The sequence below is a fragment of the Selaginella moellendorffii genome, unplaced genomic scaffold, assembly GCF_000143415.4.
Source record: "Selaginella moellendorffii unplaced genomic scaffold, v1.0 SELMOscaffold_6, whole genome shotgun sequence".
NCBI classification, from domain to species: Eukaryota; Viridiplantae; Streptophyta; class Lycopodiopsida; order Selaginellales; family Selaginellaceae; genus Selaginella; species Selaginella moellendorffii.
The window spans coordinates 541,631-554,186 of NW_003314267.1; positions in this window are offsets into that span (position 1 = coordinate 541,631).

Here is a 12,556-nt window from a genome sequence, read left to right on the forward strand (position 1 = left end):
GAAAAAGGATTGTTATGTGGAGGTGAAGGTGGAATGTTGGTAGAACTTGGGGATGGAGGTGGAGATTGATATGAAATGCTAGGGGGCCAAGTACGAGTAGCAATGAGTCTCCTTTGAGCCATTTCAATATAAACTTCAAAGGAGCTCAAGGAGAACAAAAAACCTACAATGATTATAACTTTTCTAGATAGTTTATATACTAAGTTTTAGTCTTGGGAATGAGGTTTATTTATTATGACACTGACAATACTCAAATTCTTGGGAATGAGGTTTATTTATTATGACATTGACAATACTCAAATTCTTTAAATGTTAGTCTTGGAAATGGGGCTTCATAATCATAGCTTTCTTGTAAACATAAGAGCTTCTAGAATTTTAGATTATCGTGTATACACATGCTCTATCATTATGATGAATCCTACTTTGTTACACATATATTCTTTTCTACACATGCCAAATGTCTAGGGAAATAAATTGCAAGGAAATATAAACTATATTATAGTGGCAGAGCACGTTGGCATGCTTCTATTCTCTCATGTGAGATTGCTTTTCAGTCTTGGAAATGTAGATAAAGTTGATTCTTTGATGTGATATTACTTTTGAGTCTTTCAAAAGATTTTGATTTCTTTTATCATTATTTACAAACAATTCCCAAAAACTTTTAATGAGGATTCACAGCAAAATATACCTTAGTTTTATCATATGAGAGGATTGCAATATAGGTAAGCAATAGAGTTTTTAATATGAATTAATATGTAAATTACAAATGTCATAGAAAGTTTTATGGAGTAGATTTCTTGGTGCTTTCCGCTATACTGTTCATTTCTTCATTTCTCTTGCTTTGGACTATTGTTTCAAAAGTAACAAGAGCATTTTTATCAATCGTGATAGTGGTCTCCACATTCCCAGATGGGTAATAAGGACCAAAAGTGTAATATGGAGATTGTGGTAGTGAAACAAAATTAACATTCTCACAATCTTTTGCACTACAACTCTTACTCATAGATTTTGTATTTTCCTTGCTTCCCATCTTCTCAAGAACCCTAAAAAATCTTTTGAATGAAGGAATAGTATCTACAACTGTAAAAGTATTCAAAATATTAAGTAGTCAAATCAAATATGACAGTTGTAATAGTTGTCATAATAAAATAATATAGTTTTATAAAAGATAGGTTCTCATGAACTTTGTCTTTTTTAAAAAATTCAATCTTATAGAAACTTTTAACTTAGATATTTACGTATTTTAATATTTTAAAGTTTGCTAGAACCTTCATTTGTTCAATTTAGATCTCCTTTATAATATTTCTTATTGACTATGTTGACTTGTGTTGAATTGAGCTCAACTCATGAACTCAACTCAACTTTGGACCATCCCCCTCCCTCGTTCCACTTTGAGTCAGCATTAGTATGCTCCCAATGTAGTGTGAACCTATGGAGCTGGTAGCTTGGGAAGTCAAAATGTCTTGTAGGACTGACCATTGCTTGGTATATCTCATACTTGACTACCGCAACAGTCTTGTCCTCTAGCCATCGATGCATTGGCCAGCTAGGGTAGTTGTCAAGTGGGTCAAAAATTACTTGTTCTAGATCAAGGTTCAGCTGTACTATCCATTCCCTCAAGTTGCTCCACCACCCTCCATTCCTTTCGTACATAAAGCTTATAGAGTTAATCATAACTCTAGATACCAACTTATGTCAACGCAATGCTTTAATGAAGGTTATTGCCTATTTCCATGCAACAATCACCATGGGAAGAAGGCCATTTTCCAGGACAAGGATTGGATAGGGGACACGCCAGACTTGCAGCTCTTGGTGTATGAACTAGGTTCAAGCATGTCCTATATGTAGCATGGGAGGCCTAGACCTGTAACTTCGATGGTATAGAGGGAAATTAGTACCACCCTGGCTGCATAGAACGCTCATTTGGCCTTCCAACTGATGACTAGCATTGTTATGGAGTTTGCTTGGAGACTATAGTATGCCACTTATGCTTCCTGGACACTCCCAAGTGCCTCTTCGATGAAGAGCATAGCCTAAGTATTTACATATTAGCTTGCTCCCCATTGTAGAAGTATATTCTTGGCATTGGGTTTCCATGTGTTTTGGAAATATTGATGTGCCGGCTTGTATGCAAAACTGGTGACAATATATCTAAATCTCATTCCATGATCACATGCGCTACACAAGAGCATTGTTTCCAAAACCCTACTTGGCTTTCATCGTGTTTAGTAAGGTGGGAGTATGACCTCACTTTTGTAAATGGGCACAATTCTCAAGATTCTAGGAACCTTATGTGAAAGACTGTTGATGACTGGTGTAAGTATCCTATTGTTTATAAAAGTTCCACTGTCATCTTTGTTATGATCAAGCACTAAAATTCAAAAAGGTCTAGGCCCTCTTCTTGAGATTCCTCATTAGTATTAAAATTAGGTTAGGGTTTAGGACTAGTTAATGGGGTGAGCTTTTTGAACCCAATACATGTGTTCCAGGCAGCAGTGATCATGGAAGTGATTTCATGACAAGATTGCATGTGATCTGCAAAGAAAGAAGCAAGCTTTATAGATCAGTAACACCTTTACCTCAAAAATCCAAATGCATTTCAAGTAGCAACTTAAACTTTTTGAAACTTAGTAGTGGGCAAGTGTCACTGACTGGCCTTTAGGGTTGATTAAATTCCTTACACCCTGAGCTTTCCCTTTGACTTATGTTGACCATATGGTCAACCTAATAATTCTCTCCCTGAAAGCTCCCTTACCTCAGCTGGTTAGAGCGTTGGTCTTATGAGCTGACTACAGGAGCACCTCCTCAAAGATCTATAGGCTTTCACAGCTTGATTGTTTTGTTTTTTCCAGATGAAACTATAAATGGTCGAAGTTAGATTGTAATGACTAGAACGAATGTAAGTGGAAATGCCAATGCGAGGTCTTAGGCCATTTACTCAAAATAATACACTTTTCAACTGGTTAACATAAAATATCAAATGAATTTTCACCTTAGCTAGCAACTATACTCAATTACTAATACGTTCCAACACTTTATATAAACTAATATATCAATGAGAAAGTTTGTCATTCTTCACACTCTGCAAAAACATTAATGTGTGTAAGCTTTTAAATTTAAATTTCCCAAGAAGTCTAGTCAAAATTGATTATTTTTTTCATTCTACTTTAGTTACTTAACCATTCTTTTAACCACTTGAAGGAGTCCCATTCATAACCTCCATAAGTCCTATTCCCAACTTGAGGACTTAATAGCCCCATGAATGGCATTTATGCCACTTTACCTTTGCACTTGGTCTGAGTGCTCCACGTGTCCAATCTATAAAAAAAAACCTAAAGGTACTATTGACATATTAGCCTATTACACTAAAGTTATGTCCATTCACCTTCATCTCATTGGTAACCATCTATATCATAAACTCATCTCTTATGGACTAGGCCATATATCCATGAGTGGTCATTCTTTGACTATACCTTAGCACCCTTAGGATGTCAAGAGACATAGAGAACACCCTTCTTAATATCCTTTTTTCAATCCCCACTAAGTTACACTCTGTCGTAGATACAAATCCCTGAGCCATGAGTGTAACATGGTTGGACTAAAAGTTTTGACTTTGAAAGTGAGAGCAGAAGTGGAACTCTTCATGAAGGGCTTGAAGAATGAGCATGAATGATCAATAAGTGAGCCCTTAGAAAGAGGCACAAGAGGATTAACACATGACATATGGAAGTGTCAAGACTAAGTCTGAGAAGGAGTCTAAAATGCAGTCCAAGTTGGAGTCCAAGATGGACTTGAGATGGACCTAAGATGGAGTCCGACATGGGCACAAGATGGAGTTTGAGATGGACCTAAGATGGATTCTGAAAAGGAGTTAGAGATGGGCTTGAGATGGAGTTTGAGATAGACTCAAGATGGAGTCCAAGAAAGAGTTTGAGATTATAGCACATGTGGTTTTTACCCTTTATCCTATGGTGATTTACCATAGGATAACCACAAAGCAGAACTTAAGCCCTCTATGTGCCACATGTTATATGCCACGTGTCCAAAAGACAGTGGTGTGGAACCCAAATTTCAAAGCCTTGGGCCATTGAATGAAGGAACAGTGCCAAACTCCTAATCTAGAAGCCAAGGAGTGAAGGAACTGGACCACAGAGTAACTCCCGAGCATATAGCTTAAGGAGCGAAGGGATAGGAGCATGGAGCGACTTGGAATGGTCCTAAAGCATCCAACATCCCAATGCCAGAATCAACATGCAAAATGGAGTCAAATGGAATTTGGCGCTATTTTAGCATACCAATGGCCTAATATGAGAATATAGGTACTTCACCAATTAGCATGGTATGGAATTTGGGCTTAAACCCAAGCCTGATGTAGAACAAGGATAGGCACACGAGTGGGAGGTAAACTATGCCTCAGGTTAGTTGGCCATACCCGACCTACCCACTATCCCTACTGTACATTTAGAACCCCCCCTGAGGAACACATGCTTTGGGCTTTCACCCCAAGCCTCCCTTAGTATCAAGAGTTAGTCTCTAGGACAAGCTCGAAACTTACTAAATATAGAATGTCCTTAAATTGTGAATTTGGACATAGGACAAACACCGTTGTGTTTAGAACAATCTCTACATTCCATAGATATGCCAAATAAGTAAATCTAGACACTTTCGATAAATAGCATTTGAGACCAAAATGAGACTAACACAAAGGGTATGATAGCAAGGGTGTTTGGCAAACATAGTAAGCTATCATTTAGCAAATATTGAGGGACCAAGCTCAATATCACGGGGGTTCTTAATACTAGCAAGTGCAAGCTAGTGACACAAGTTTCTCAAACCAAACCGAATATGCTCAACAAGAAACACATAGGGTTCCTACCTTATGTTTATCCAATCTAAGTACATAGTCATTGACTAGTTTCCCAACTAGCTCAAATGGGAACTGATAATAGGTCTAGCAATACTAACCTTTTACTGTCGTGGTAGTAAGGAAAGAATATCCAAAAGGACTAGCTGACAGGTAACTTTTGATACCTAAAGTCACATTCACGATACTCTCCCCCCTTACGGAAGATTAACGTCCTTGTTGATGCATACTCTAGTATATACCACCAACAAAGAAACAACTTTAGAAAAAATTCACGGTAATCACATTATGTGAAAAATGCATCAACTTAAATGAGTTAAGGTAGCCTTTGCATCTAACGCAAATGTGCTACCAACTCAAACACCTTCCGGCCATCGCCAACAAGGAAATGACTAATGGAGTTAGTCACCCTTGTTGCTCTGGGTGTCACCCAACTTACAAAAGTGTGATATGCCCTTACCCACAGAGATATAGAGAGAAAAAATAAAGGCCCCAACCTTCCTAAGCAAAGAAACCAAACTTGTCAGTAAAGTTTAGATAGACTACTGTAAATAGGTAGTTAAAGTTGTTTACACGGTCACACCCTTTTAACAGAATAGGAACATCGACAAAGAGGTGGGTGATATGACTAATCGACAATAGCTACCCCATGACTAAAGATTTCACCATGTATACGAAGTGCCAAAAACAATCTACTTATACTGGCTCAAACTTAAAGATCAATAGATGGACAATATCAAAGTTATAGACAATGATATCTTAAAGACATAATTATTAGTGAATAAAGCTTAGTTTAGAACACAAAAGTATTCTAAGTAAGTTATCATTCGATAAACGAGTATTAGAGTACAGGAATCACCAAGAGAAAACTCAAAGATAACACATAACTATCAAAGAATTTAAATAACATGCTAAACAACTTACAAAAGATAATTAAAAGAACACAAAGTATCATTGACTTGCAAGCACAATACTCGTGAATGTATCACCCGAAGGAAATAACATTCTAATCTATCAAAACTAACTTGAGCAATAATAAAAAAAATAGAATGAATGCGGTAAGATCAACAAACATTCATTCATGCTAACTATTATATTAGTCAATCTGAATAGAATCTGGTCAATAATACTAAGGAATCAAAGTTGCTTAAGCAAGTGTTAACAACATCTTACTAATGTCTTAAACCCAATAGACTAATCTAAAGCAAACCACAAAAACATGTAGTATTACGAAAAACTATAAGCCATCAAAGCAAATGACTCGAAAGATCATCAATCATCCCATTAATAAAGAGATGTATAATTATTATTAAAGAAGGAATCCACCATCCTGAAGAATAACAAATCATTCTATATCAATAATAATCAAGAAAAACTTTTTGACAAAAATAATCAACTATCCTAGATAATAGTCAATCATCACCAATGATTGCCAAATGCAAATACTAATTTCAACATCGAAGCTAAGGAGCTAAACTGCCTTCCCTAAAAACTTCTAACAAATGGACCACAAACATGAAAACTCAAGGAACTAAAAGCTCGAAAAAGCATATAGCCAAGTCTTGTATAACAAATGATCACGAGTCTCACAAGAACTAAGTTCAATGTTAAAGAAGAAATCATAGTATAACCAATAATATCCTCCTCAACACATCTATAAGCAAAACTTCATAATACTAAAGCTAATAAAGAGCATATTTGCATCAATCCAAAAGCTACACACAATAAAGCTATGTTTAACAAGTGATCACTAAATGATCCTTCATGAATCCATCTATAGCAAGACGTAACTCGCTTTATAACAAACACAAAAAAAATCATTAACGATCAATATACTCATACTCAAATCCAACAAGGATTCAAACTTTCTAATATCAATCACTAACTCTTTTTCTCGTAAAGCTAGTATAGTCCATGACTAAATCACTTTTCAAGGAAAAGCTCAAAACTCAATCTTGACCAAGCAATCTTGTCTAAAACATAACTAACTCAACTTGCCACTCAATTAATTTGAATGTCAATACAATTGCTAACTAGTAAATGTACAAATGCTAATAACACAAAGTTATAGCCCAAATAATCAACACTATTTTCATCAAGACTAATGAAACTTAACATCAATTCTAAGGAGAGACATTTGATTTCACTTGAATTTCAATAACAACAATGTCAACGACAAGGCATCACTTCAATGCCATTAACACCATAACAAAGCTAGAAAAAAGCAAGAGTGAATCACCACTTAAAACTCTTTAGCAACCAAGCTAATTAAAGTCGAAGATACATTAGTTAGTATCTGAAACTAATCTTCCAACAATACTCAGTTTCAGATAACACATCATCAAGGAGTGATTCACCACATCCAAGACTCAATGAAATCCAACACCACAGACTAAATATAACCAAATGACATCATCAAAGGTAGAATTAATATGTCAACATGGAAAAACCATGCAAGTCTAACGACACGATCTTCCGCAACACTATCTGGTAAAGCAAGCCCATCATTGATAAATCTTTATTGAGCGAAGCAAGTGTTAAATAGTCCTTGACGAAGTCTACAAGTAATCACTAGTCACAAAACAACTAACAATCACTCTTCAACTTATTTTCATAAGACTTAAACATTAAACTAATGTCATCAAGTTATATGCTTGTCCAATGTGAACATAATACCTCAGGTACGAGATATAGGAACATGAACAAGCACGAACTAAATGACCATTCAAATCCAACTCAACCATAATAAACTCACTAATGCGTTTAGCCAATAGCTCTAAGCATACCTTGAAAAGGCTAGCTATGCATAATCAACACTCAGTCGAAACTAAAGTGAAGACCATGAGATGGATTTATATTGGTACACAACCTCCTTAGAGATAAAGCTATAGTACAGGTACTAACATCTCAACCTCAAACAATTAAGTTGGACATCACCATCCTCAACCAAGGCGTAGGGCCACCAAAACCAAGTCAAAATCAGTGAGAGCTCACTATTTTCATAGAGTCTAATGAAATGCAAAGTGTAACTTGCCACTAAACATAACACTACATAAGAAAAACACAAGGATCACCTTTCTAGAAAAGCGCAATAGCCACTTTTCTACACCAACTTTAGACTCTATCCAACTCAATTGCTTTAGCCTCAAAAGTTAACATCTCTTTAAGGTCTAAACCAACCAAAGTCAACTCCACCCCCTTCACTAGTTTGTACTGGCTTATGAAAATGGAATGGTTTTCGAGCCAAGTAATCAATAAATTAGTTATCGGAAAAGCCTAAAAAAATTTGTGGAAAATTTTCCATCCTAAAAAAAGAATGACTCTCCATCTAAGAATACAAATTTTTAAGACTTAACCAATTTCCTCCTACCAAAAACTTCATCCTCAACTACAACACTTTTTCCATCCAACAATCTACTCTAAGTGCTAACAAATCAACTAACGAACTATAGCAAATGAATGCTACAACCTTTTCTAACACTTTATGGGCAAACCCTCAAGGAAACAAGGTACCAACATAAGCTTAGTATATCATAGATCACTATTGAGAATTTAGTCAAAGCTACTATAATGCTATTATGTGCAAGTAGACTAGCTTCACTATTAACCACTTTGGGGTTAATCATCATTTAACCAAGCAACTTTGTAAACACATTACTCACTATCACATGGATTTGATATAAAAATCACAATAACTTGATCATCAATAGAGCAATACCACAAATAATGCCCATTGACATCGCTAGCACTTATGTTAGTAAAAGTGGCATTGTTATTTCGAGTGATGAGGAATTTTCCTTGGATCTTGATTTTTCAAGTCATTTTTTTTGTTAATGTATTGGCTTCATATTGGATTTTGAAGGTGATTGAAAAAGAGTGTTAGTGCAATGTGTATATCTAAAGATATGGCCTTCGTGATCAAGCCTTGGATGTTCATCTTGCATTTTGCAAATGTCAGTGTTGGATGTTAGAAAAATGGGCAAAATGTTTGATGCTTAAACGTATTATTGAGTCATGAGAATTTGTGTTGAGGTGAACTTATCATGTCACTACTACAAGGTTTATATGAGTACCAAGTGCCAACTCAATTCAACAAAATGCAATATAAATGCACATTCCATCAATAGAGATTTTTAACACTCAATACCACTAACTTTTGTTCACATCACAGACAAGCTCATGCCACTCTCTTTCCGACCAAACTCAAAACTAATCTAACACCAAGCTATTCAAGGAGTAATAGCAAAGTTCCCCCAAAAAGAATTGAGCATTGCAACCCAAGTCTTCAATAGCAAGCCTAGACAAAATGGTTTAGCGTTTCATTGCTATCCATCCCATGACTCACCACTTGTAAGACCATCACTTTCAACATGCATCAAGGTAAGAACTCTTGATTGCATGATGTGAACACAGGCAATGAGTCACACCTTGTTGCGAATCATCTTTCCAAGAAGAGAAGATGATTTACATGTTTGATCATTTATCCCTGATAACTCTCTTTTTGATCTTATGCTTTCCCATTGCCTTCAATCCAATCCAAAAAAAGTTTATAAGAAAGCATGGCAATGATTACTTGAACCAATGGACTACTCCCTATAATCTTGATTGGTTCACTTATAATCATGCCTAGAAAGAATCCACTAGTGCCGTGCTAAACCAGCCTATTTGCCACTCATAGCAAACACAGGGAAGGTTTACTTTCACCCATGGTACAAGGAACAACTCATGGAACCACTAATAGACTAATATTAATTTTGCCAACTTAAAGTGTGATCTTGAATTGCTAATATGCCTCACTCACGAGCCCAAGTGCAAACTCGTGCAAATGGAACAAAAAGGTAATTAAATTCATACCCAAGGAACGAATGCAAAGCCTTTGCACCCAAACATGTACCCACTTGGATCATAGTTTTCATCTCTACGTATGCAACGAAATTAGTCTCATTGGATAGTACTCACCAAGACGTATCTTCTGATACCAAATGTAGTGCACATGGTTTTTACCCTTTATCCTATGGTGATTTACTATAGGATAACCACGAAGCAGAACCTAAACCCTCCATGTGCCACATGTCACATGCCACATAATACATGCCACATGTCCAAAGGACAGTGGTATGGAACCCGAGTTTCAAAGCCTTAGGCCACTGAACGAAGGAACGATGCCAAACTCTTAAGTTAAAAGCCAAGGAGTGAAAGAACCAAACCACAAAGTAACTCCTGAGCATACAGCCCAAGGAGCGAAGGGACAAGAGCATGGAGTGATTTGGAACAGTCCTAGAACATCCAACATCCCAATACCAGGACCAGTATGCAAAACAGAGCCAAATGGAGTTTGGTGCTATTTCAGCATATCGGTGGTTTAATGTGAGGATATAGGTACTCCACCAACTACCATGGTATAGACCTTGGGTTTAGACCCAAGCCGGATGCAGAATAAGGACAGCCACGCAAGTGGGAGCTAGACTATACTTCAGGTTAGTCAACCATGCCCAACCTACCCACTATCCCTACTATACATTTGGAACCCCCCACATGCCCCCTCCTTTGAGGAACACACACTTTGGGCTTTCACATCAAGCCTCCCTTAGTATCAGGAGTTAGTCTTTGGGACAAGTTTGAAACTTACTAAATATGGAATGTCCTTAGATTACAAATTTGGATACGGGACAAACACTGTTGTGTTTAAAACAATCTTTACATTCCATAAATATGCCAAATGAGCAAATCTAGACACTTTCCATAAATAGCATTTGGGACCAAAATAAGACTAACACAAAGGGCATGATAGCGAGAGTGTTTAGTAGACATAGTAAGTTATCATCTAATAAATATTGAGGGACCAAGCTCAATATCGCGGTGGTTCTTGATACTAGCAAGTGCAAGCTAGTGACACAAGTTTCTCAAACCAAACTGAGTATGCTCAGCAAGAAACACATAGGGTTCTTACCTTATGTTTATCCAATCTAAGTGCATGGTCATTAACTAGTTTCTCAACTAACTCAAGTGGGAACTGATAATAGATCCAGCAATACCGACCTTTTACTGTCGTGGCAATAAGGAAAGAATATCCGAACATTTGCGACAGAGATGGAGCCAAGATGGAGTCTGAGATGGAGTCCAAAATGGACCTAAGAGAGATGAAGTCAAAGATAGAGCCTGAGGTTGGGTCTAAGACGGAAACTGAAACTAGGACTGAGACGGAGGTAGAGACCAAAACCAAGACCGAGATTGAGACCGAGTCTGAGTCCAAGTCTGAATCTGAGTCCAAGTCCAAGTCCGAGTCTAAGTTTGAGTTTGAATCCAAGTCCGAGTCCAAGTCCAAAGGTGAAAGCATAAAGTGATCGTCTTCCAGACCTTAGGGGGTTTTGTGAGCTCCAAAAGTATAGTAAGGAGGACTTCAGTGGAACTAATTTGTGTAAGCTTCTGAGTTTGGACTTCCCGGGAGGTCACCCAGCCCAGTACTATTCAAACCCAAGGACGCTTAACCCCAAATATCCCAAGACCCTTAACCGATTGGAAAAGGGGGTGTACTCTTATTCATGGGCCCTTTCCCTCTATATTTGAACCCTATGGACCGTCTCTCGAGTCGTTCCCTTTGGTTGCTTACAATTTGGCTAGGAAAGGCCAGTGTGACCAAGGAAAGGTATACCCACGTGGTGGGTGATGATATAACCATTGAAGAGTTCAAAGTTAAAGTGAATAAGGATGGACAAGTGGGATAACTTGGTGAAGTGTTCAAAAGCCAACTTTAACTCCTCTAGGAGATCAAATGGTCAATGCTCTCAATCCAAATGTAGGTGGCACTACCTACTTGGATACTTGGTATAGCTCATTGGAACCTCACTTTAGCCACACCTAGGGCACCTAAGGGCTTAAAGTGGGGAGAGTACCCACAAGGCTCACGTAACCATAGTGTTTCGAAATGTTGCCCAAAAGTCTTGGATTATAAAAAAGATGAGGAGCAATCTTCTTGTGTAGTGACCAAAGATATAGTGTTTTAAAGGTCAATGGGACTTAGTGGGTAGGCCTTCGAGCCCTAACTCAATAGTGGTGTTGGCAAGCACAATTATCGATAGAAAGGGACTTAATGAGAACCAAAGAAGGGATATTAAGGAAGGGTGTTCACCATATCTTTAAGCATCCTAAGATGCTAAGGTGTGGTCATGGGATGACCACTCATAAATTGATGGCCCAGTTTTGGAAAAATAGGACTATGGTATGGGTGGTTTTGGACTACCAATGAGACAAGGGTAAATGGTCATAATCTTAGTGTAACAGATTGAGATGTCAATGGTACCTTTGGGGTGTCAGTCATGGGATCAAACATGTAAAGCACTTGGACCAAGTGCAAAGGGTGAGTGGCATAGATGTTATTTAGTATGTCCCTAAGTTGGAAATAGGACTTATGAAGGTTGTGAGTAAAACTCTTCCAAATAGTCAAAGATGTGGTTAAATGACTAAAGTAGAGAGGAAAATTTAGTTGCTTACTATAGTGCATCTGAATTTGGAGCCGAACTCCAAGCCCGTTGTGCTACAAAACGAGGGTCCGGTACAATCCCATGAGCACCAGCTCCCTATATCCAACACCTGCACGCAAAATGGTGTTAGATGGAGTCTAGCACTATTTTGGCATACCGGTGGCCTAATGTGAGGAGGAGGGTACCCCACTGACTAGAGTAGTATGGAGCT